Below are 23,678 nucleotides of genomic sequence, written 5' to 3' on the forward strand. Positions count from 1 at the left end.
GACTTGCCTTAGTGCACTCAGCAAGGGGCAGAAGCAGAAACTAAAGTCAAATTTTCCTTAGCCACTCTAGGATTCCAGTCACTCCATCAAGGACCACTTCTCTGAGTCTTTTCAATGACCTTAATGAAAGGCTTTAGGGGAAAATCATGCAAAGTTACACTCTAAAGCTCTAAATCATTGAGTGGGGGGCAGTGATCAGACTGAGCCCTGGATCAGATCACTTTGGGAGCACTGAAAGCTTGGAGTACCCCTGCCTGAGCTGTCCTTGAGATCTTGCAATAACATACCCCTCAATACCCCCAGGAGCAGCCCAGAGCCTAACCTTAACACAAAATCTGAAGTCAGGTAGTGTGCTGGCAGATTAAGTAAACAAAAAAAGAATTCCAACATAAAAATCTATTACAGTGATAGGGATGCTCAAAATACAAGCTCAGAAAAAGAGAATGGCTCTAAAATAACTGAGTGACGTCAGCTGGGGGCAGCTGGGTAGCTCAGTGGATGGAGAGTCAGGTCTAGAGACAGAGTCCTGGGTTCAAATCTGGCCTCAGTCACTTCCCAGTTGAGTGACCCTGGGCAAGTCCCTTAACGCCCATTGCCTAGCCCTTACCACTCTTCTGCCTTGGAACCAAGGTTGTTTATTGTATGAATTTTCAGTCTTGAGCTATAGAAATATGATGATGATATAATGAATAATTAAGGTTTTCATATGTATATTCCATTATTAGCAGTGCATTATATGTAGTAAATGCTCAATAAATTTCCTTGATTTAAATGTGTATTGTAAATTTTAAAAATTAATATTCAATACTCCAAATATTATATTTAATAATATTTATTAATATTTAACTTGAAGCAAAAGGAAACTAAAACAGAGAAAGCTCACCCAGCCTCGCAAGTGGAAAAAAAAAGAGGGCAAGGAAGGCATTGCCCAAAACTTATATACAAACATAACAAATGCAAACATGAACAAATTGGAAAAGGATTCTTGGGACAAGAAAAGAATTTTGGGACATGGAGTCCAAATTTTTCTAATTATGCAGTATCCTTTTTTAAAAGTTTTTTTTTAATGGAATGGGAGAATTAGAGGAAAATTTTTTAAAAAGAAATGAGAGCTTTGAAAGAATTGGAAAAAGAATTAACAGCTTGGCATAAGAGGTACAAAAGCCAGCCCAAAGAACTAGTTTGCAGAAAATTCAAAGGGACCAAAATAGAAGCCAGTGATCCCATGAGACAAGAAATACTCAAATCAAAAGACTGGGGAAAGGGGGAAAAAAACACGAAAAATATAGCAAAAACAACTGACCTGTAAAACAGATTGAGAAGTGAAAAATCATGGATTACCTAAATGCCATCATATTTCAAGAAATCATAAAGGAAAACTGCCCAGAGCTCTTAGACCCAGAGGGTAGAATATAAATAGAAAGGAAGATACTAGTCATTTCCTGAAAGAAACCAGGGGGCAGCTGGGTGGCTCAGTGGATTGAGAGCCAGGCCTAGAGATGGGAGGTCCTGGGTTAAAATCTGGCCTCAGACACTTCCTAGCTGTGTGACTCTGGGCAAGTCACTTGACCCCCATTGCCTAGCCCTTACTGCTCTTCTGCCTTGGAGCCAAGACACAGTAGTGATTCCAAGACAGAAGGGAAGGGTTTAAAAAAAAAGAAACTCCAAAAAAGTCAAGGAAAAAATACTCTAAGCAGCTAGAAAGAAAGAATTCAGACACTGAGGAGCCACAATCAGGATCACAAATGATTTCACAAGTAGCACTCAAAAGGAATGGAGAGCTTGGAGTTACAGGTTTACAACTAAGAATAACTTACCCAGCAAAACAGTACAATTCTACAGGAGAAAAAAACTAGACTCTTCATGAAATAGAGGACTTCCAATCATTCCTGATGAAAAGATCAGTGCTGTATAGAAACTTAGAAGTTGAAACAGAGGAGTTAAGAGAAACTTTAAAAGTTAACCTGAATGAATAATCATATGATATCTATGCCCCTGTGATCCTTATCATTGACATGAAGAGTCTTGAGATGGAGTCTTCATTAGATAGAAGCACCTGAAAAGGATTTTAGTTCTGACTTGATTTTAAAAGAAAAAAGAAAACAGAGAGGAAGAGAAAAAGACTTGGGGAGAGAGGGATGAGGAAAGGAAGGTTGGGGAAAATCATCTTACATAATCAAACTGAGCTAGTAAAAGGTCATAAGAACAAGGAGAAGGAGGAGAAAGGAGTGGCTAGCCCTTTAACCTTGCTTTCATCTGCACTGGGGAAAAGAAGGAAAAATACACACAACTAGGGACAGAAATACATTTCATTCCACAGACAAATAGGACAGAAAGGGTAGAAGAGGGAAGGGAGATAAGGCAGGAATTAGCCATAAGCAAAAACAACTCTACAGATACACAAAAATATTTCAGTTCTTTTTAACATAGTAAAGAATGGAAATCTGGGGCAGGGGTTAGGGGGTGCTCATAAATTGGGGAATAGTTGAATAAGTATATAAAGTATATAAATGAGATAGAATAATATTATACAGCAGAAATAATGAAGGGGATGGTTTCAGAGAAACTTAGGAAATTCATTGAATGAATTAATGTAAAGTAAATAGAACCATGAGAACACTGAAAATACATTTTCATGGCTATGTGACCCTAGGCAAGTCACTTCACCCAGTTTACCTCAGTTTCCTCATCTCTCAATTGAGCTGGAGAAGGATATGGCAAACCACTCCAGTATCTTTGCCAAGAAAACCCCAAGTGAAGTCACAGATGTAGTATATGAATGAATAGCAAGAAGAAAAAGGGAAAGAAAAACTTAGAAACTCTAATCACCATGATGACCAACTATAGTTCCAGAGGACGTATGATGAAACATGCTACACACTTCCTAATAGAGAGGTGATAGACTTGAAGAGCAAAGCAAAATCTATATGTATATGTGCTTATATGTTCTTTTGGACATGGGCAATTAGAAATTTGTCTTGCTTGCTTCAATCTGTTTAATTACAAGGTTTTTCTTTTCCTTTCATTCTCTATTAGAAGAAGAAGAAGAAAGGGATTTGGAGGGAGTGATAAAAATTTTAATTTAAAAACTTCAAAATCTAGGAGGAAGGAGGGGGGAGGGAGGAAGGAAGGAAGGAAGGAAGGAAGGAAGGAAGGAAGGAAGGAAGGAAGGAAGGAAGGAAGGAAGGAAGGAAGGAAGGGGGGGAGGGAGGGAGGGAGGGAGGGAGGAAGAATTGTGCCTGGAAAGCCACTGAAAGAGAAATACATTGTGGAAGGCCTGTGATAGGAGAGAACTGGGCCTAGCATTTTCTGCAAATACTTGTACTATCCTCAATGTGTAATTTTCCTACTTATCAGCAGATGTCGCCATTGCTATATGTAAAAAAATACCGCCCGCTTCTTCCCACCACAGTGCCCTTTCTTTCTGCAGTTCTAATGATTGGCCTTTAGGTGGCAGCATTACCACAGGAAAGAATTCATTCCTGGGCCTGGGTTTTGCTCTGAATTTAAAAATTCCATTTTGCAGCTTTTTTTGTTGTTGTTCCCAGGAAAGCTGCTCCTCCAGGGTTTTGGAGGAACGAGGCGCCTCCTTTTGCAGCTCACCTGGGAATTCTCTACCTGATTGCATTGCCGCTCATTCCTTGCAGCAGCACAGTTTGGCCTGCACTGATCGGATCCAATGCATTTATTAAGCCCCTCCTACGTGTGAGGCGCTGTTCCAGGCCTGAAGTGAAGCAGGGCTTACTGGGGAGTTGGTGGCACACCTGTGACACGAGCTGGTGCCAGGCGTCCGTCCGCTGGGCCTGAGCCCCTTCTCCTCCCTGCGGCTGGATCCATTTTGTCCTCTCCAGAACAAGAGAATGGACTAAATGGATTGTGTGGGAGGAACACAGGCCAGGCCAGTCTTGCCTTAAAAGGTAGCGAAACTGTCTTGGAAAGCTAATAGCTTGGCAGACAAAGGCTTAAGCCTGCGACAAAAGGTAGGCAGCTCAATAGGTGTGACGCAGGCCTGCCGTAACCATGGCAAATGTGGAGGCTGGGAAGTGACAGCAGCATCCAAGCTCAATAGGCTCCGCTTGCTATTATTAAGGAAATAGCTTTTTGTTCACTGAGTGTCTCCTTTTGTTCCAGACCCTAGAAAGGCTGGAGTCGGGCCTAGCACACTACACCGCAGCCCTCAAATCCCAGGTGTGCCTTGGACTTCCCCAGCCTCAGTTTCCTCTTCTCCACCCTGAAAGGCTTGGACCAGTTCTACAAGTCTGGTTCTCTGAGCCTACGGAAACAGATAGATGCATTCGGGGAGATTGGAGAGCTGAGAGGATATGAACAGCTCTTGTGGAGGAGCTGGAAATAGAGATCCCCAGTTTATTTAGTCTGAGTGTAGAAACCCCAGGTTTTGACCTTGTCACAGGAGAGGTTTCCCCCTGAGGGAAGGTCCCTCTTCATCAGACAGTGAACTTCCTGGTAGTTTGGGTGGGAACAGCTAATCCCATCCAATATTGAACATCCCTTTTGTCCCAATGGTTTCTCCCCCTAGGCTAAGGTCCATGACCAAGGTGACCCAGCCCTAGGCTAAGTCTTTCTCTTTTGTGTCCATTGTGGGGCATCAGCCCCTCACTAGTATTCCTGTCTGGAACTCCTCATTTTCCTTTCTCACCATTGTAAAGTCAATCAACTGTCCCTCTAATCCTAAAGCCCCCAGGTCATCTAGAGTGGTACATAGGTTCCCCAAGTTCTTTTGTTCCTCGGAGCCCATCCTGAGTCGGTGGCACTCCCAGGGGCTGGTGACCAGGGCGTCTTGACTGTGCAGTCTTGGAAAGCAGCTCTGTTGTCGTAGTAGCAGCGCTAACCCCTTTTCCCTTGATTAAAGAGTGATTTTTGACTATTTAATAGTTCTGTTTTTTCTAGTTGACAATACATATACATATACATATATTTTTTTCCTTCTTAATGAAACCCTTACCTTTCGTCTTCAAGTCAATACTGTGTGTTGGTTCCAAGGCAGAAGAGAGGTAATGATTAGGCAATGGACACAGCTGGGAAGTATCTGAGGTCAAATTTGAACCCAGGACCTCCCATCTCAAGACCTGGTGCTCTATCCACCTAGCTGCCTCCAAACATTTAAGTTTCGTAGACAAACTTGCTACCCTTTAGGGAAAAGGGGGCCTAGAAACACACTTCTATCTTCTCCAGCCTCCAAAGATCCTTACTTGAATCACCCATCCCTATTAACTATTGCCTCATGTCTCTCCTCTGTTTGTGATCAAACTCCAGGAGAAGACCTTCTACAAAAGATGTCTCCACCTCTCCTCTCCCTCTTTTTAACTTTTTAACTCTTTACAGTTTGGCTTCTAAACTCATTATTCAACTGGATCAACTCTCTCAATTGTTACAAGTGATCTCTTAAATTGTCCAGTCATTAGGTGTGGCCTTTCTCTATCATCATCTGACATTACTAATCATTCTATTCTTCCCAGGTGTTTTTTTAACCCCTCGCCTTCCATCTTAGACTCAACACAGTGCATGGGTTCCAAGGCAGAAGAGCTAGGCAATGTGGATGAAATGACTTGGCCAGGGTCACACAGCTGGGAAGTGTCTGAGGTCACATTGGAACCCAGGACCTCTGGTCTCAAGGCTTGACTCTCAATCCACTGAGCCACCCAGCTGCCCCCTTCTCCCTAGTTTTTTGATGAAGTTACAATCTCCTGGTTCTCTCCCTCCCTGTCTGACTATTCTTTCTCAGTCTCCTTTGCCAGATCTTCATTTGAATCATGCCCTCTAACTGTCTGTGTCCTCTCCTCTGATCCTTCTATATTATTTCACTTAGTGATCTCATCAACTCCTTTGGACTCAACTAGCATCTCTAGGCAGATGGTTCTTAGATCTACTTAACCAGACCTCATTTCTGACTCCAAGGCTCATACCTGCAATTGCTCATTAGACATTATCTTCAACTCAACCTGTCCAAAACCTGAGTCTCTTTTCCCCCAAGTCAGCCCCTCTCCCTAAACTTCCTATCACCATTGAGGGCTCCTCCATCCTTACAGTCACCCAGCCTTACAAGCTACATGTCTCCTCCATAGCCAGACTATTGCCAAGTACAGTAAACTCAAACCTCTGGAGTTTCCTGAACACACCCTCTTCACTCCTCTGCCCAGGTAGAGACCTTCAGCACCTCCACCCAGACTACTGCACTACAATTGTCTCTTTGCTTCCAGTCTCTCCCTCTTCCAGTCCCAATTCACTCAGCTGCCAGACCCACCTCGCTAAAAGATAGTCCTGTGAAGCAGAGTGAGATAAACAGAAACAGGAGAACACTGTACATAGTAACAGCAACATTATGGAATGATCAACTGGGAGAGACTCAGCTACTCTCAGCAATATGATGATCCAGGATGATGCTGAGGGACTTAGAAGAAAGAACAATCTCCACCACCAGAGAAGGGACTGTTGGAGGTAGAATGCAGACAAAAGCAGATGCTTTATTGATCACTTCTTTCTTTGGGTTTTTGTTTTGGGGTTTGAGGTTTATAAGATTATTCACTTCAAAATTAGCAATATGGAAAGGTTTTATGTGATGATGATACACATATAACCCAGGTGGAATGGCCTGCCAGGACTGGAAGAGGGAAAGGAGGGAAGAGAGGGAGATAAATTCAGTCATATAACTTGGGAAAATTTGTGTGGAAGTTTGTTGTTGCATGTAATTGGTAATAAATAAATAAATGAATGCATAGACAGACACATAGAGAGAGAGAGAGAGAGAGAGAGAGAGAGAGAGAGAGAGAGAGAGAGAGAGAAAGAAAGAAAGAAAGAAAGAAAGAAAGAAAGAAAGATAGCTAAATGGATAGATAGCTACATGGATGGATAGACAGATGGACAGACAGACATATGGATAGACAGACAAGCAGACAGACAGATAGATAGATAGATAGATGGATAAAAGACAGTCCTGCCCATGTCACTCTGCAATATAAGAAGAGCCCAGTGGCTCCCTCTCAACTTCAGCATCAAATACAAAATCTTCTACTTGGCATTCGAAACCCTTCATTACCCAGCCCTCTCCTATCTTTCTAGTTTTCTTATATTTCATACCTCACCTGCATATATTCCATGATCCAGCTGGTGATTTTAGCCTCCTTGCTGTTTCTTGCAGAAGATGTTCCACTTCCCAACTGGGTACATTTTCACTGGCTGTCTTCCCCCAGGCCTGGAATCCTTTCCCTCTTTATCTCTGTCCAACTCCTATATTCCGTCACTTCCTCCAAGGCACAGCTGAAATCTCAGATTCCTCACAAAGCCTTTTGTACTTCCTCTGCTGATTAGCCCTAGTTTCTACTATGTATAATTTTTTGGTTGATAATGGAACTCTATATCATTTCTTCTTCCTTCCTGTTCCCCTATTAGATTATGAACTCTTGGAGAGCAGGAACAGGGTTTGGTTTTTCTTCTTTGTATCCCCAGTGCTTAGCCTAGTGCCTAGCACATAGTAGGTACTTAATAAATGCATGATTTATTGGTTGATTCTGGAATGGAATCAACTGTAGGGAAGGAAAATTGTATCTCTCCCCTTAACAAAATTCAATTTTAACCAATTACATGATCAATGAGCATTTATTACTCTTAACAACATGCCAGCACTAGAGGGAACAAAGAAAAAGCCCAAATAGCCAGTTTCTAAGGAATCTGAATTCTAATGGAGGAGGAAAAACGATATCTCCATAGAGATCCATGTCCATACAGATCTATTCATAGGCCCAAGAGGCTGTAGGTTTAGGAAAGATGTCTGAGAGAAGGAAGCATGTCTTGGAAGAGAGGAATCCTATAAAGTAGAAATCATGGAGCATAACAGACAGTATCAAGGCACAAAGATGAGGGCTGGACATGTCCTGTGTAAGGACCAGCAAGTAGGCTGGTATGAGTGACCATAGTGTATGGAAAGGGGCAGCTGGGTGGCTCAGTGGATTGAGAGCCAGGCCCAGAGATGAGAGGTCCTAGATTCCAATCTGGCCTAAGCCACTTCCCAGCTGTGTGACCCTGGGCAAGTCACTTGACCCCCATTACCTAGCCCTTACCACTCTTCTGCCTTGGGACCAATGCACAGTAATTATTCTAAGACAGAAAGTCAGAGTTTAAAAAGAAAATTAATTAAAATAAAATACTGAAAATCAGGAAGGGGCTGGGTTAAAAAGAGTTTTAAATTTACAAACAGAGGAGTTTCTATTTGATTCTCAGTGAAACAGGGAGCCACTATAGTCAACATAGTGGGAGGCTGACATGTTCAGTCTTACATTTTAAGAAAATTGCTTTGCCAGCAGAGTGAAAGGTGGAGACAAGACAACCAGTCAGGAGGCTCCCACAATAGTCCAAATAAGAGGTGATGAGTGGCTGAACCAGGGTAGTTGTCAAATGAGTTAAGACAAGGGGATGTCCAAACCCAGCTTACAAGATTTGTTGACTAATTGGACATGTGGGGAAAGAGAAGAGTGGAAGACAAGGCCGAGATTATGAGCCTGAGAAACTAGAAGAATGATGGCCCCTTTAGAGGAAGAGTTTGCAAAAGGGTGGAGATCAGACTAAATACACAACTCTGGAAATCACATTTCTACAGATGACAATTGAATCCCTGAGAGATGAGATCACCAATAATAGGTGTGACATAGAAGAAGGCCCAGCAAAGAACACAGAGAAGGAACTCAGATAGGTGGGAGAAACAAGAAAGCAGATTAACAGAAACTAAGAGGACAGAGAATATCCAGAAGCAGAAGGGGGTCAGGTGTCAAAGGCTCCAGTGAAGTGAAGAGGTGTAAGGCCAGAGAAAAGGACATTAGAGATGAACAGGAGGAACTCCATGGAGACTGGAACGACCTCCAGGAACTGATGCAGAGTGAAAGGAGCAGAGCCAGGAGAACACTGTACACAGAGATTGATACACTGTGGTACAATCGAACGTAATGGACTTCTCCATTAGTGACAATGCAGTGATCCTGAAGAACCCAGAGGGATCTATGAGAAAGAACATGATCCACATTCAGAGGAAGAACTGTGGGAGCAGAAACACAGAAGAAAAAATGTGATTGATCACATAGTTGGATGGGGATATGATTGGGGATTTTGACTTCGAATGATCACTCTATTGCAAATATTAATAATATGGAAGTAGGTTTTGACAATGATTCATGTACAACCCAGTGGAATTGTTCATCAGTTCAGGGAGGGGAGAGGGAGGAGGGGAAGGAAAGAACATGAATTCATGTAACCATGGAAAAAATTTCTTAATTAATTAATTTTTAAAAAAGAAAAGAAAAGGACATTAGAGATGCAAAGAGATCATTGAGGGGCAGCCAGATGGCTAGTGGATAGAGCACCAAGCCTGGAGGTGGGAGGGCCTAGGTTCAAATCTGGCCTCAGACACTTCCTAGCTGTGTGACCCTGGGCAAGTCACTTAACCCCATTTGCCTCACACTTGACTTTCTGCCTTAGAATTGATACTAAGACAGAAAGTAAAGGTTAAGAAAAATCATTGGTAACTTTAAAAAGCATTTTGCCAAGGGTTTTGATGAGAATAAGAGAAAAAAGAGTGTAGATAACTTTTTTTTTGAGGAGTTTAGCTGAAGAAAGGAGGAGAGACACAGGCAGGACAATGGCTAGTGGAGATGATGGGATATAGAGAGTTTTTTTAAATAAAAGACAGTTTACACATGAACATGCTCATAGGCAGCAGTGAGGAGGCCAATAGCTAGGGCGACAATGAGACCAAGAGAGTAAAGATGACATTGAGGGCAATCTTCCAAAGAAGACAGGGAGAGCAGTTAGGTAGTACAGTGGATAGAATGCCAGGCCTGGAATTGGGAAAACCTGGGCTCAAATCTAGCCTCAGATACTTCCTAGTGGTGTGACCCTGGGCTAGTCACTTAACCCTAAATGTCTGGCTCTTGCAGCTCTTCTGTCTTAGAATTGATACTAAGATAGAAGAGAAAGGTTTAAAAAAAGATAGAAGGTAATGGGATCAAGGATAATGTATATCATCAGAGACTGGAGTCAAGGAGGCTCTCATGAGGAATGGCATCAGAGGGAGGGAAGATGAAGAGGGAAGAGGGAACTCTTGGCAAAAAGCCTCAATACTTTCCCCAAAGTATTCAGTGTTCAACCAAGTCCTGAGCCTTGGAAGAATGGAGTGTTATGGGGAGCTTAATTAAGGAGAGAAGAGATTTGCAATAACCTCCATGGAGCCTGGGATACATACGGAATCTTTCAAGGGCCTGGAACAGGATTTCCTTATCCAGGGAGAGCCCAGTTGAGATTAGATAACAAAGATTGGTAGTGGATTCAGTCAAAAGATTTCATGATTTCCTGCAGCACAGAAGTAAAAGTGTAGGAGGTAGATGGTTGGATCTTGGCAAGGTGGGACTGACAATTAGAACAACCAGATAAGGGATTCAAGAGTAGAGGATAGGGTTCAGTTAGGTAGTTCAATGCATTGAGAATCAGGCCTAGAGACAGGAGGTCCTGGGTTCAAATCTGACCTCAGACACTGCCTAGCTGAGTGACCCTGGGCAAGTCCCTTAACCCCCATGGCCTAGCCCTTACCACTCTTCTGCCTTGGAGACAATACACAGTATTGATTCTAAGATGGAGGGTGAGGGTTTAAAAAAAAAAGTGTAGAGGCTATAGTAAAGTTGAACTAGTACACCAACAGGTCCAGATTGGGAGGGGAAGAGACTGGCTGGGTGGGGAGGTGGGGGTCAGTGCTCAGTGATCTCTCCTCTTTTGAGGTTCATTCAACCCATATCAAAATTCTGGTAGTTGTTGTCCATAGACCTTTAGGACACTCCCCTTTTTTTTCCTCAATGACTTCAGGGATTGGCTCATAGTATCCCCCCCCCCCAAAAAAATCTTGCCATCATACTAAGGACCTCCAACATATAATATTATGTCCTCAAACCATCCAACCTCCCAGTTCCTCAACCTACTCATTTCTCATGACCCCACCTCAGCTACAAAGATAATCTTTCCATCACCCACAAATACATGACTTCCATTTTTAAGAACTCAGAAATTCCCTTATCTGACTGCAATCTGTTGTCATTCCATCTCTCCCTTTTTCCTCTGCCCTGCAACCGTAAACCCTGTTCTTTGTCTCTATCTGGGATCTCTAATCAGTCCATCTCTCAGTACTAGCCTAGGCAATTACCCCTGTACCAGCTACCCTTGGCCCCCCTTCCTCATCTTGGTGAACCAGTTCAACTCTATATCATCTTCTCTCAAATCCCTTGTCCCCTTGTCATATCACTCAGTCTCAGATTATTCCCATCATCACTTGCTCCTACTCTTGTGCTACTAAATGAAGCTGGATAAAATCACAAAGTGGTGCTGACTGGGTCCCACTACAAGTTTATGTTATATAATCTAATTTGCCATTCTTGCAGTATAAAAATGCTAGTACAGTGACAGGGATACCCAAGAAACAAACTCAGAAGAAATCTACAAGCAGAGCCTCAGGGAAAAACACAGATTGGGCAGAAGTTCAATTAGAATTCCTGGAAGAGATGAAGCAAGAGTTTAAAAAAAATTTTAAATATTTTTATGAATTGAATGAGAATTCTTAAAGGGAAAAAAAAAACAGAAAAGAAATAAGAACTATAGAACAAAGAAATGGAAAGGCAATTAATAGTTAAGAGTAAGTGGTACAAACTCTTGTCCAAGCAACAAACTCCTTGAAAATTTGAATGACCCAAATAAAAGCCAATGACCCCTTAGAACAAGAAATATTAAAACAAAGTCAAAAGAATGAAAAATAGAAGAAAATATAAAGTATCTCATAGTAAAAACAACTGAAGTGGGAGAAAAATTAAGAATCATTGAGCCACCTGAAAGTCATGACCCATAGAAGAGTCTAGACATCAGATTTCAAGACTCATGTCAAATATATCCCCACTAAGAAGCACGTTGAGACTGACTACCTGTGCCCAGAGAAGCAACAAGCAGAGATATGAGGTTCAATTCCTGCATCATGAATATCAGCCTGGGGAGTGAATCTTACTCTGAAATCTATTTCTTTACTTTGGACTTGATTTTAGGGCTAGGTTCTATGCACTTTTTTTAAAACCCTAAACTTAGATCTTAGAATTGATATTAAGTATCAGTTCTGAGGCAGAAGAATGGTAATGGCTAGGCAATAAGGATTAAGCAATTTGTCCAGGGTCACACTGATAGGAAGTGTCTGAGGTCAGATTTGAACCCAGCACCTCCCATCTCTAGTCCTGGCTCTCAATCCACTGAGCCACTCAGCTGCCCCATCTGTGTACTTCTGGAAAGAAAGTCTTGCCTGGTCCAGGTGAACTATCTGAACACCATGACCAAGAAAAGAACCAAGACACCCTATTTCAAGAAAATGGCCCATGTCTCTTGAAACTGGAGGGTGGAGTAGAAATAGAAAAAATCCACTTATCAAATCCTGAAAGAAACTCCAAAATGAAAACTCTCAGGAACATTATGGGCCAAATCCAGAGCTTCCAAGTCAAAGAAAAAATACTGCAAGCAGACATAAAGAAAGAATTGAAGTACTGAGGAGCCACAGTCAGGATCACACACGATTCAGTAGGAGGAGAACTTGGAATACAATAATCCAGAAGGCAAAGGATAGGGAATTGCTGCTAAAAATAATTTGCCCAGCAAAACTGAATATAATACTATGGGAGAAAAACTGGATTTTTAATGAAATAGAGGACTTCCAAGTATTCCTAATGAAAAGACTAGTGCCATATAGAAATTTTGAAGCTTAAACACAGGAGTGAAGAGAAACATAAAAACATGAATAAATAAGGATAAACTACTTACATTGAAATATGAAAAGATATGTGTCCCCTCTGATGCCTATCATCATCAGCGTTCATAGAGGGAATCTAATTATACAAGGCTTGAGAGTGATTGTGTTATGTCTTGTGGATATTAATGGAACAGAAAGAGAGGGGAAGAGGAATACCCAGGGGAGTTGAGGGGAAGTGAAGGGAAAAGAAGGTTAGGACAAATTATCTCCTATAATCAGAGCGAACAAGTAAAAGTCTATAGAAACAAGGAGGTCTGGGGTAGATGGGAACAGCTGACATTTCAACCTCATGTTCATCTGAACTGGCTAAAAGGAAAAATACATCCACACACGGTTGAGTACAGAAATACATTTCACTCAAAAGGGAAATAGGAGGGAAAGGGGAGAAATGAGAAGGGGGAATCGGAGGGAAGGTATTCATACTAAACAAAACAAACTCTAAAGATTTTTTTTTAAGATAGCCCTTTTGAGGTGGCAAAGAATGGGAATCAGAGGGGATATTCACAAATTGTGGAATGTAATGGAATACTATTTTGTGGTAAGAAATGATGAAGGGGATAGTTTCAAAGAAACCTGGGAAAACTTGTATGATCTGATAATATAGTGAAGTGAACAGAACCAGAACAATTTCTACAATGACAACAATATGGTAGAAACAAACAATTTGGAAAGGACAAGGAATTCTTATCAGTGTAATAACCAACCCCTACTCTAGAGGATTAATGATGAAATAGGCTCCTCATCTCCTTAGATAGAAGTGATGGACTCGGGGCAGAAAATGAGAAAAATATTATTTTGGACATGGCCAGTGTGGAAATTTGTTTGCATTGACTATATGTTTGTAATGGATTTTTTTTTTCTTTTGCTCTCAACTGGGGAGGGTTAAAAAATTGACAGGGGGGAAGGGTTGGATGATAGAATGAGAAGGTGGATTTTTGCTGATGGAAAAAATAAAGCATAATTTAAAAAAAGAATAAAGGCTTCAATGAGGACATCATTTTCTGAGGGCCTTTTAGTGAGCATCATCAGTGGTGTTCTTCATCCATCATCAAGAAGTTTAAAGGGGCAGCTGGGTAGCTCAGTGGATTGAGAGCCAGGCCTAGAGATGGGAGGTCCTGGGTTCAAATTCAGCCTCAAATACTTCCTAGCTCTACCCTGGGCAAGTCACTTAACTCCCATTGCCTAGCCCTTACCACTCTTCTGCCTTAGAACCAATACCCAGTAATGATTCCAAGACGGAAGTTAAGGGTTTAAAAAGAAGTACCTTTTAAGTAGGCTCAGTCAAGATGTTTCAGCTGAGGGATAGCTAGCTGGCACAGTGGGTAGAGCACCAAACCAGGAATCCGGAAGACCTGAGTTCAAATGTGGCCTTGGATTTTTCCTAGCTGTGTGACCCTGGGCAAGTGACTTAACCCCAATTGTGCAGCCCCTACTGCTCTTCTGTCTTCTTGGAATCCATATTTGGTATTCCAAGACAGAAGGTAAGGTTTAAAAAAAAGATGCTTCTGCTGAAGTCATCCAGAAAGGGAAAACTGTATCCCCAGTGCCAGGCAGGGCATGTACCATTTCTTATTTGGGGGTCTCTTTCCCCAAGAAAAAAGAGTACATTTATCTGCACCTGGTCCTTAAATAGTTAACTATTCTTGCATTTGTTTGAGAATAGGTTTAATTTCTCTGATTGTTCCCCAGGCTCTTCATTGAGTTGTTGTTTTGTGAGAAGAGTTAGTTGGGTGAAGGAGGGCTATTTTACAGTCCTATGAATCATCAGTATACAGATGGTACATAATACCTTATAAGGTAGGCAAAACTTGAAACTGGTTGCCCTGAGCTCTACAATTTCTGATGACTCTATAAGCAGGACCTTGGGAATTTGAGTTGGAAGGGACCTAAAATAACATATAATTTAATCCCTTAGTTATATATATATATATATATATATATATATATATATGTAAACTGAGGTCCCAAAAGAGAACCTTTCATACTCTTACTCTTCTTTATCACTAGATCTACTGAAAAGGGAATAAGAGGATTAGGTTCAAATCCCAGCTCTGACATACAACATGGGTATGCCCTTGGACAAGTCACTTTCCACTCTTTGAGCTCAGTTTCCCCATCTGTAAAATGAGATGGTTAGACTAAAGATCTCTGAGGTCCCTTCCAGCTTTAAAGTGGTAACAATGATGTTGATTTTAGAAGAGCATATATGTTTATTTAGATATTTTTTAAATTTAAGATTGGTACTGAAAAAAATTAAAACAATTGACAGTTTACATAATAGAACCTAGGTGGTGCAGTGAATGGAGCACCAGGCCTGGAGTCAGGAAGATCAAAGTTCAAATCTAGCCTCAGACACTTACTAGCTGTGTGACCTTGGGCAAGTCACTTAACCGTGTTTGTCTCACTTTTCTCATCTGCAAAATGAGCTGAAGAAAGAAATGACAAAACTACTCCAGTATCTCTACCAAGAAAACCCCAAAAAGGGTCACAAAGAGTCAGACACGACTGAAAAAATGACTGAACGACAACAATAGGACTTGTTAGCACCAACAAATGCTAATTATAAAGATCCTGGCCCACATTTCTTCAATGCCGCCAGCTATATTGGGTAGTTGGAATTCACTTATATAAAAGGAAGTAATAGGAATCCAATAACCATTATGAAGATACTCCTCAAAATGCAACCATATATAGATAAGAACCTGCTTTGCATGTTGCCAAGGAAGAAGCCAATTAGCATAACTTATCCAAGAACCGGGTCCATAAGTTCTATAGCTATAGTAATGATGGAGATGGAGGAAATGACCTTTTCCTCCCTGGGCCTTAGTTTCCCCAAATGTAAAATAAGGGGAAGTGAGACTAAATGATCCCTATAGTCCCTTTGGTCTCTGAATCTATGAAGGAACTTGTCCAAGGTCATCCAACTAGCAGAAGCAGGCTCTAAATCCAGTTGCACCAATTGCAATCAGTACATGCGTACTAGGAGCAGAGTACTGTTGGTAGGTACTGGGGAGATATAAACCTTAGATAAGTCTTATCTGTCTTCTCCATCCCTGTTTCCCAGGGAGCTCACGATCTGGGGGGAGGGGAGTTAAGATAGAGACATAGAGAACTGCAGCACAATTTCATGGTCAATACATTAGAAGATATGCAAAACAACGCGCTATATGAGACTCTGGGGGATGGCAATTACAAATAGGGGTGAATCATAGGTGCCTGTATCTACAGTATTGTAATCCCTGCAGCTGGGACTGGTAGGGATAATAGTGGGGGAGCTGCTGTGACTATTATGGATCACGCAAACAACGGGGCTTGGTATTGAGAGATTGCTGGGAGCTTCATATTAACGATCCTGGAAATAAAATTCATCTCCCCCCGAATGGATGAAATACCACTAGGTGTAGTGAAAAGATTGCTAAAGCAACTGAAGCTCCAGCTTGGGCAAGATTATCTACAAGTGGGAGGTACACGGTTCAGCCTGTACCAGCGCCAGCTTCTACTGTTGAAGATGCTACTAGTAGGAGAAATGAAGGTAGAAGTCGGAAACTTATATTATTTATTTGAGCGAATGCTCTATCTGGGGCACCAATTATTAGAGGAACTAATCAGTTTCCAAAGCTCCCGATTCCAATGGGTATAACCATGAAGAAAAGTAGCACAAAAGCATGAGCAGTGACAATTTGTTGCCAATAAGAGTTCCCGGTTGACCAAGTTCTGCTCAGATTAGTAGGCTCAAAGCCATTCCTACTATTCCTTCCCAGGTCCCAAATAAAAGGTATCGATATCTTTGTGGTTAGTTGAGTATAATCGACAATTAATAAATATAGGTAAAATGGCTGAGGTAAGCTTTGAACTATAAATTCAAAGACAGAGACTAATAATCTTTTTGCCAAATAAATTGACCTCAGAGGCCATTTAATGCAAACCTCCTTCATTTTATAGAGGAAGAAACTGAGGCCCAGAGAGATGAAGACACATAGGTAGTAAATGGTAGACCTGAAATGAGATGGCATTGGAGTTGGGCTTTAAAGGGTGGGTAGGTGTCTACTTTGGGTTTGGATGCCATCAGGGTGAGTTTGGCTGTCTTCCAAGCTGACTCGGCCACACCTTAGTTTCCTACCTCCCCACTTGGGTGTTTACACACAAATACAGGGGAATGAACCAAAGAGATAGCCAGTTTCACAAGGAAACTCAGACAAATATCAATCCAAGAGACCAAATTCTCTGCTTACACAGGCTCGTAAGACTCTTAAATGACGAGCGAGGATATAGGCTTGGACACTCACTCACTCACTCACAGTGTAACTTGAGGTGACTAATTTGCTTTTCTGGGCCTCAGTTTGATCATCTGTGCAATGAGAGTGTTGGGCAGTCTGGTACAGTAGTGTGTTGGGCTTGGAATCTGAATGTGCTGCTTCTGACATTTACATGACGTGGGGCCATGCATGGGCAGCCCACCAAACCTCTTTGACTCTCAGTTTTTTCATTTACAAAATGGGGAAAACAATGTCTGCAGAGTTTTTGATGAGTCTATTAATAGATATAAAATGCTTTGTAAGCACTATATAAATGCTTGTTATTTATTCTTATTTTATTTTTTTTTACCAATTACATGTAATAACAAATTTCCACCTAAGTTTTCCAAATTTAAATGATCCAATTTGTCTCCCTCTCTCCTTCCCACTCCCCTCCCAGAGCTGACAAGTAATTCAATCTGGGTTATACATGTATTATCATACAAAATATATTTCCATATTGTTCATTTTATAAGTGAATAATCTTATAAAACCAAAATCCCAAATCATATACCCAAACATACAAGTGACAAATCATGTGTTTTCATCTGCATTCCTACTTCAACAGTTCTTTCTCTGGAGGTGGACAGCATTCATTTTTATAAGTCTTTCTTCACCTAAGTCTCTCAGAATTGTCCTGGATCCACTTCCTAGCTGTGTGACCCTGGGCAAGTCACTTCGTCCCCATTGCCTAGCCTTTACCACTCTTCTGCCTTGGAGCCAATACACAGTATTGACTCCAAGACAGAAGGTAAGGGTTTAAAAAAAAAAAAAAGAATTGTCCTGGATCATTGTATTGCTGTTAGTAGCTGAGTCTATCACAGTTGATCATTTCATAATATTGCAGTTACTTTGTATAATGTTCTCCTGGTTCTGCTTATCTCACTCTGCATCAGTTCATACAGGTCTTTCCAGTTCTTTCTGAAATCACCAGTTCATCATTCCTTCCAGCCCAATAGTATTCCATCACCATCACATACCATAATTTGTTCAACCGTTCCTCAATCAAAGGACATCTCAATTTCTAATTCTTTGCCACCACAAAAAGAGCAGCTATGAATATTTTTGTACAAGTAGGTCCTTTCCCATTAAAAAAAATATCTTTGGGATATAGACCTAGTAGTGCTAGGTCAAAGGATATATATACACAACCATATAGCCCTTTAGATATAATTCCAAATTGCCTTCCAGAATGGTTGGATCAGTTTACAACTCCACCAGCAAGCTCATCACATTATTATCATTATGGGTTCTAAGGTCTTTTTCATCTTGGATGTCCCATACTATAGTACTATGCTATCTACAGTTGATGTGTGTATAATTGAAAATCTGTTACCCTAAAAAAGAACTACATTTCCTGGGAGCCCACTGACTTCCTGCCATTACAAACTTCCTGTAGACAGAGGATATTAGTGAGTGGACAGTCCTCTTGGGCCTCTTTCTTGGGCTTGCAACCAACATGATGGCAGTGGTAAACTAAGCTTGAGGATTTTAAATGGGCTGATCAGTCATAGGCACATGGTCTTTATTTTGTATCCTCTCTATTCCTTGATTTCTAATGATCATTAATAAACCTCCTAAAATATAATATTTTTATTATTGACATTAATTTTAAATTTTACATGTGTAAGGAAGAGACATAGTTTTGGGCCATGAGCAAGGTCATTTTGATATTTCCCCTTCTGAGGTAAGTGGATTCCTGAAAATTTGCCCTGTAAAAATACTAATTATGCAGAAATGAAGATTCATGTTAGCTCGTCCATCCTGTCCATAGGTGCTAAATGTGGAGGCCGATGGGGAATCCAGCAGGAAATGGTTGGGTGAATGGATCCAAGAGCTGAGAAGACCAAATGGGAACAAAAAAAAGGATGGGGTTTAGGGTCTATATAATAAATCTCATTTTTCTAGTGTTTTAAAGCTTATAAAGGACTTTTTTGATAACAACTCTGAAGGGTAGCTAATGCTATAGATGAGGAAACTGAGGGGCAAAGAAACTAAAGAACTTTGTCCAAGGTTGCCCAGCCCAGGCTTTGGACGTCGGGTCTTAGAGAGAGGCTAAATATATTTTTATTTCTAAATAAAATTAACTTCTATTTTGATGTTCTGTGACATCAGTGCCAAGGCAGGAATGGGTCAGGGGAGGGAAAAATATGTTGTACAATATGCTCTGAGAGTCAGGGATGAGAGAATCTCAAGCCTTGCTGTAATCTACACAGAAGCCTCATGCGTAGATATTATCACTACTTTCTTTGACACCAGATATGCTGGGTATGACAAGAATCAAACAAAAATGCAAAAAATTGAATTGGTTCTGTTTGAACAGATAGGAGACCACTTGTTTTGATATAGGAGTCATTCCTAAATCTTCTGTCTGTGTGAAATTAGACTAACAACCAACTTGTTAGGGTAATCATTCATTAATCTTCACAGTGTCTTATCTAGGGTCCCAGGGCTGATAAATATCTGAGGTGGGATTCAAACCTATGTCCTCCTGACACCAAATCCTGTACTTGATCCAGGATGTCTTTATTTGTAAAATAGACGTAACAATAACATCTGCCTCCAGGGCTCTGGTGAAGAGAAAATGAAATAGTATTCATAAAGTGACTGGATTGGCAAATTTAATTTTTTAAATTTATTTTTAACAATTATGGGTAATAACAAATTTCCATGTAAGTTTTCTTAAGTTATATGCTCAAACTTATCTCCCTCCCTCCCTTCTCTTCCCTTTCCTAGTGCTGGCAGGAGATTTGATCTGGGGTATACATGCATTGTCATGATTTGCAAACTTTAAAACATAGTATAATGCTAGCTATGAAAATGCCAGCTCTGACCTCCCACTGCCTTTCATCATGGATGAGAAAGCATGGTATGATAGAAAGAGCTTTGAATTTGGAGCCAAAGGACCTGGATTCAAATTCAAGATCTACTTGCTGTATGTGTGACTATAGTTATCACTTAACCTCTCCCAGACACAGCATCATCTATAAAGTGATATCGAAAGTCACTTCCGTTCTAGATTCTATGCTATAATTCTATTGAATTCCTCTAAGCCTCAGTTCCTTTATCTATAAAAGAATAATAAAATGGAAAATAATAAATATTCCCCCTGACTGTATTTTTTAGCATTGATAACTTGTTTGAAATAGATCAGGCTGAGGTTGTTTTAATTGCACACCATATTCATTTCTTATTTTTATTCTTCAACATTCATACTAATTTTTTTCTTTGCTCCCTATGGTCTCCAGGAACAAATAAATGCCAAAGGGGACCTCCTCCTAATTGTTTTTTTGTCAATGTGCCTAGCAAACACTGGTTTTGCTTTCTCTCTCTTCTATTTCCCTCTTATCTCAAACTATTGTAGTTTCCTCTTAGAAGGTGCAATATTGAATGCACTTGCAGTTAGAAGATTTTTAGGGTTATAAGATGATTATGTCAAATGATCCATGAAGAGACTAGTCTTCCAAAGAATCACAGGGGAAAATATTGTGAAGATGTGATTAACTCTCTCCTGCCCACTTTTAGATTTAATCACCAGAATCATATACACCCCTACATTTTCTTAATTGAGGGGAGGTTCACAACTCACGTGTTAAACAGGGTGACAACTCCGAAACAACTGACTGTCCCCTGGGCAGTCCTAAGAAAATTCTAAAACCTGTGATTGCTTCACATAAAGTAGAAGGAAGGTATAGGAAGTGATGCGAAGAAGGGTCTTTAAAAGTAGTTGCAACTTCCTGTGATCAACTCTTTCTCCTTCGAACTTGGCCTTGGATGAGGTCTGGCTTGGGATCTCAGACTGCTTTTGGTAAGACTGCTCTTGGATCTTCTCTTTGGACTACCACATGGGTTGGTGAAAAGGGCTGACTCCTTTCCTGGCTCCTGAAGGGACTAGCTTCTGGAAAGGCCCCCCTGTCTTGGAGGAGGCCTTGTGGCTGGAACCCTTGCTTTATTCACCACTGGCCCCTCTGACCCATGATCCTCCAGTGGAGAGTTAACGAGCCCTGCCTGGTTCAAACCAGGGCAGAGTAATTAACTAGTGTGATAGAATAGATACCTTCTCTACCCTCTTTCTCATTTCTCTACTTTCACTCTTGCCTTCTATTTTATAAATAAATACTGCTAAAAAGTTATTTGACTTGAGATATATTGATTTTGGTGACCACATTTCTCTTATATTTAGTCCAACTGTGGGAAAGGGCTAAAAACCTAAGCAGAAACTAGGCTGTGGAAGGCCTTGAATGTCAGACCAAGGAGATTGATGGGAGGAGTTAATAAAGGCTTGGGAGTAGAGGATTGATATGATAAATGTATTGTTTTAGGAAGATTAAAAGAGCAATGGTCAGTAAAATGAACACAGATTAGAATGGATACTCTGGGTGGCCTAGAATGGGAAATGTTGAAAGGAAGTTGCAGAGCTTGAGATAAGGCTGTCTCTATCATAGACTTGCCTAAGGTTGGCCCCATGTACTGATTTCTAGTTATTATGAAACTTTGTAAAAGTGAGTATAAAAATCTATAATTGGAATTTGCCTAGTGGTTAAAAAGCAATTAAGGGGGCAGGTAGGTAACACAGTGGCTAGAGCCCCAGGCCTGGAGTCGAGAGGGCCTGGGTTCAAATGTGGCCTCTGACACTTTCTAGCTGTGTGACCCTGCACAAGTCACTTAACCCCAATTGACTGACCCTTGCCCTTCTGTCTTATGAGTTGTTACTCAGGCAGAAGAGAAAGGTTTAAAAAAAAAACCAAAGATTCCATTGAAGAAAAAGCTTTTAATAAAATATAATGCCCATTCCTTATTAAGCCATTAGAAAACATTGGAATAAAAGATTTCCTTAAAGTGATAAAGGGCATCAGCTATCAGCTAAACCTATCAGCTAGGGTAGCTTAGTAGATTGAGATCCAGGCCTAGAGATGAGAGGTCCTGGATTCAAATCTAGCCTCAGATGCTTCCTAGCTGTGGTGACCCTGGGCAAGTCACTTGATCCCCATTGCCTAGCCCTTATTGCTCTTCTCCCTTGGAGCCAATACATAGTATCCATTCTAAGGTGGAAGGTAAGGATTAAAAAAAAAAAAAACTCATCAGCTAGCATCATCTGTAATGGGAACAAACCAGAATCCTTCCCAATAAGATCAGAGGTTAAGAAAGGATGCCCATTATCACCACTACTATTTAATATTATACTAGAAATGCTAGTGATAATGATATGAGCAGAAAAAGAAATTGTAGGAATTAGCATAGGCAATGAGGAGACCAAACTATCATTCTTTGCCGATGATATGATGGTTTTGCACAGAAAGCCTGAGAGAATCAACCAAAAAACTAATAAAAACAATTAACAATTTTAGCAAACTTGCAAGATACAAAATAAACCCAAATAAATCATCAGCATTTCTAGTAATCACCGATAAAGTTCAACAGTAAGAGAAAGAAAAGGAAATTCCATTTCAAGTAACAGTAGACAATATAAAATACTTGCCTAAACAAATCCAGTAACTATATGAACACAATTACAAAATACTTCACACAAATAAAGTCAGAACTAAACAACTGGGAAAATATTCATTGCTCATGGATAGACTCAGCCAATGTAATAAAAATGACAAAGTTACCCAAATTAATTTACCTATTCAGTTCCATACCAATCAAACTTGCCAAAAATTATTTCTGAAACTAGAAAGAATAATAACAAAATCCTTCTGGAAGAACAAAAGGTCAAGAATATCAAAGGAATTGATAAAGAAAAATATGAAAGGAGGAATAACCATACCAGATTTCAAATTATACTATAAAGCAGTAATTATCATAACAGTTTGGTACTGGCTAAGAAATAGAATAGTGGATCAATGGATTAAATTAGGAAATCAGCACATGACAGTTAATGATCATAGTAGTGACCTAGTGTTCAATAAACCCAAAGATCCAAGCTATTGGGGAAGAACTCACTATTTGACAAAAACTTCTGGGAAATTTGGAAAACAATATGGCAGAAACTAGGCATAGATTAACACTCCCACCATACACTAAGATAAAGTAAAAAAGGATCCGTGATCCAGAAATAAAGAGTGATACCATAAATAAATTAGGGGAATACGGAAAAGTTTACCTGTCAGCCTTATGGATAAGGGAAGAATTTATAATCAAACAAGACAGAGAACATAATGAAAAACAAAATAGATGATTTTGATTATGTCATGTTTAAAATGTTTTGCACAAACAAAACCAATGCAACCAAGATTAGAAGGGAAATAACTAATTGGAAGGAAAAATGTATAGCAAGTGTCTCTGACAAAGACCTCATTTTTCAAATATATAGAGAACTGAGTCAACTTTGGAAGAATATAAAGCATTTCCCAATTGATATTTGGTCAAAGGAAATGAACAGGCAATTCTCAGATAGAGAAGTTAAAATTATCTATAGTCACATGAAAAAATACTCCAAGTCACTAATGATTAGAGAAATGCAAATTAAAACAACCCTGAGATTCCACCTCACACCTATCAGATTGGCTAATATGATCAAAAAGAAAAATGATAAATGTTGGTAGTTATAT

General features: G+C 40.3%; 1 protein-coding gene across 3 annotated transcripts in view; it reads right to left on the reverse strand.

Annotated features, from left to right (window-relative positions):
- LOC103106770 (calphotin-like) overlaps nt 1-23,678 on the reverse strand; it is an 84,960-nt gene that overhangs the window by 53,712 nt on the left and 7,570 nt on the right. The window contains exon 1 of one of the 3 annotated variants that reach the window (XM_007507225.3): nt 7,101-7,234. The exons of the other annotated variants lie outside the window; for them this stretch is intronic. The gene's annotated coding sequence lies outside the window, so the exon portion shown is untranslated. Of the gene's footprint in view, nt 1-7,100; nt 7,235-23,678 lie in introns of those variants that run through there. 3 annotated transcript variants of the gene reach the window in all.

The sequence above is a fragment of the Monodelphis domestica genome, chromosome X, assembly GCF_027887165.1.
Source record: "Monodelphis domestica isolate mMonDom1 chromosome X, mMonDom1.pri, whole genome shotgun sequence".
Lineage (NCBI taxonomy): Eukaryota > Metazoa > Chordata > Mammalia > Didelphimorphia > Didelphidae > Monodelphis > Monodelphis domestica.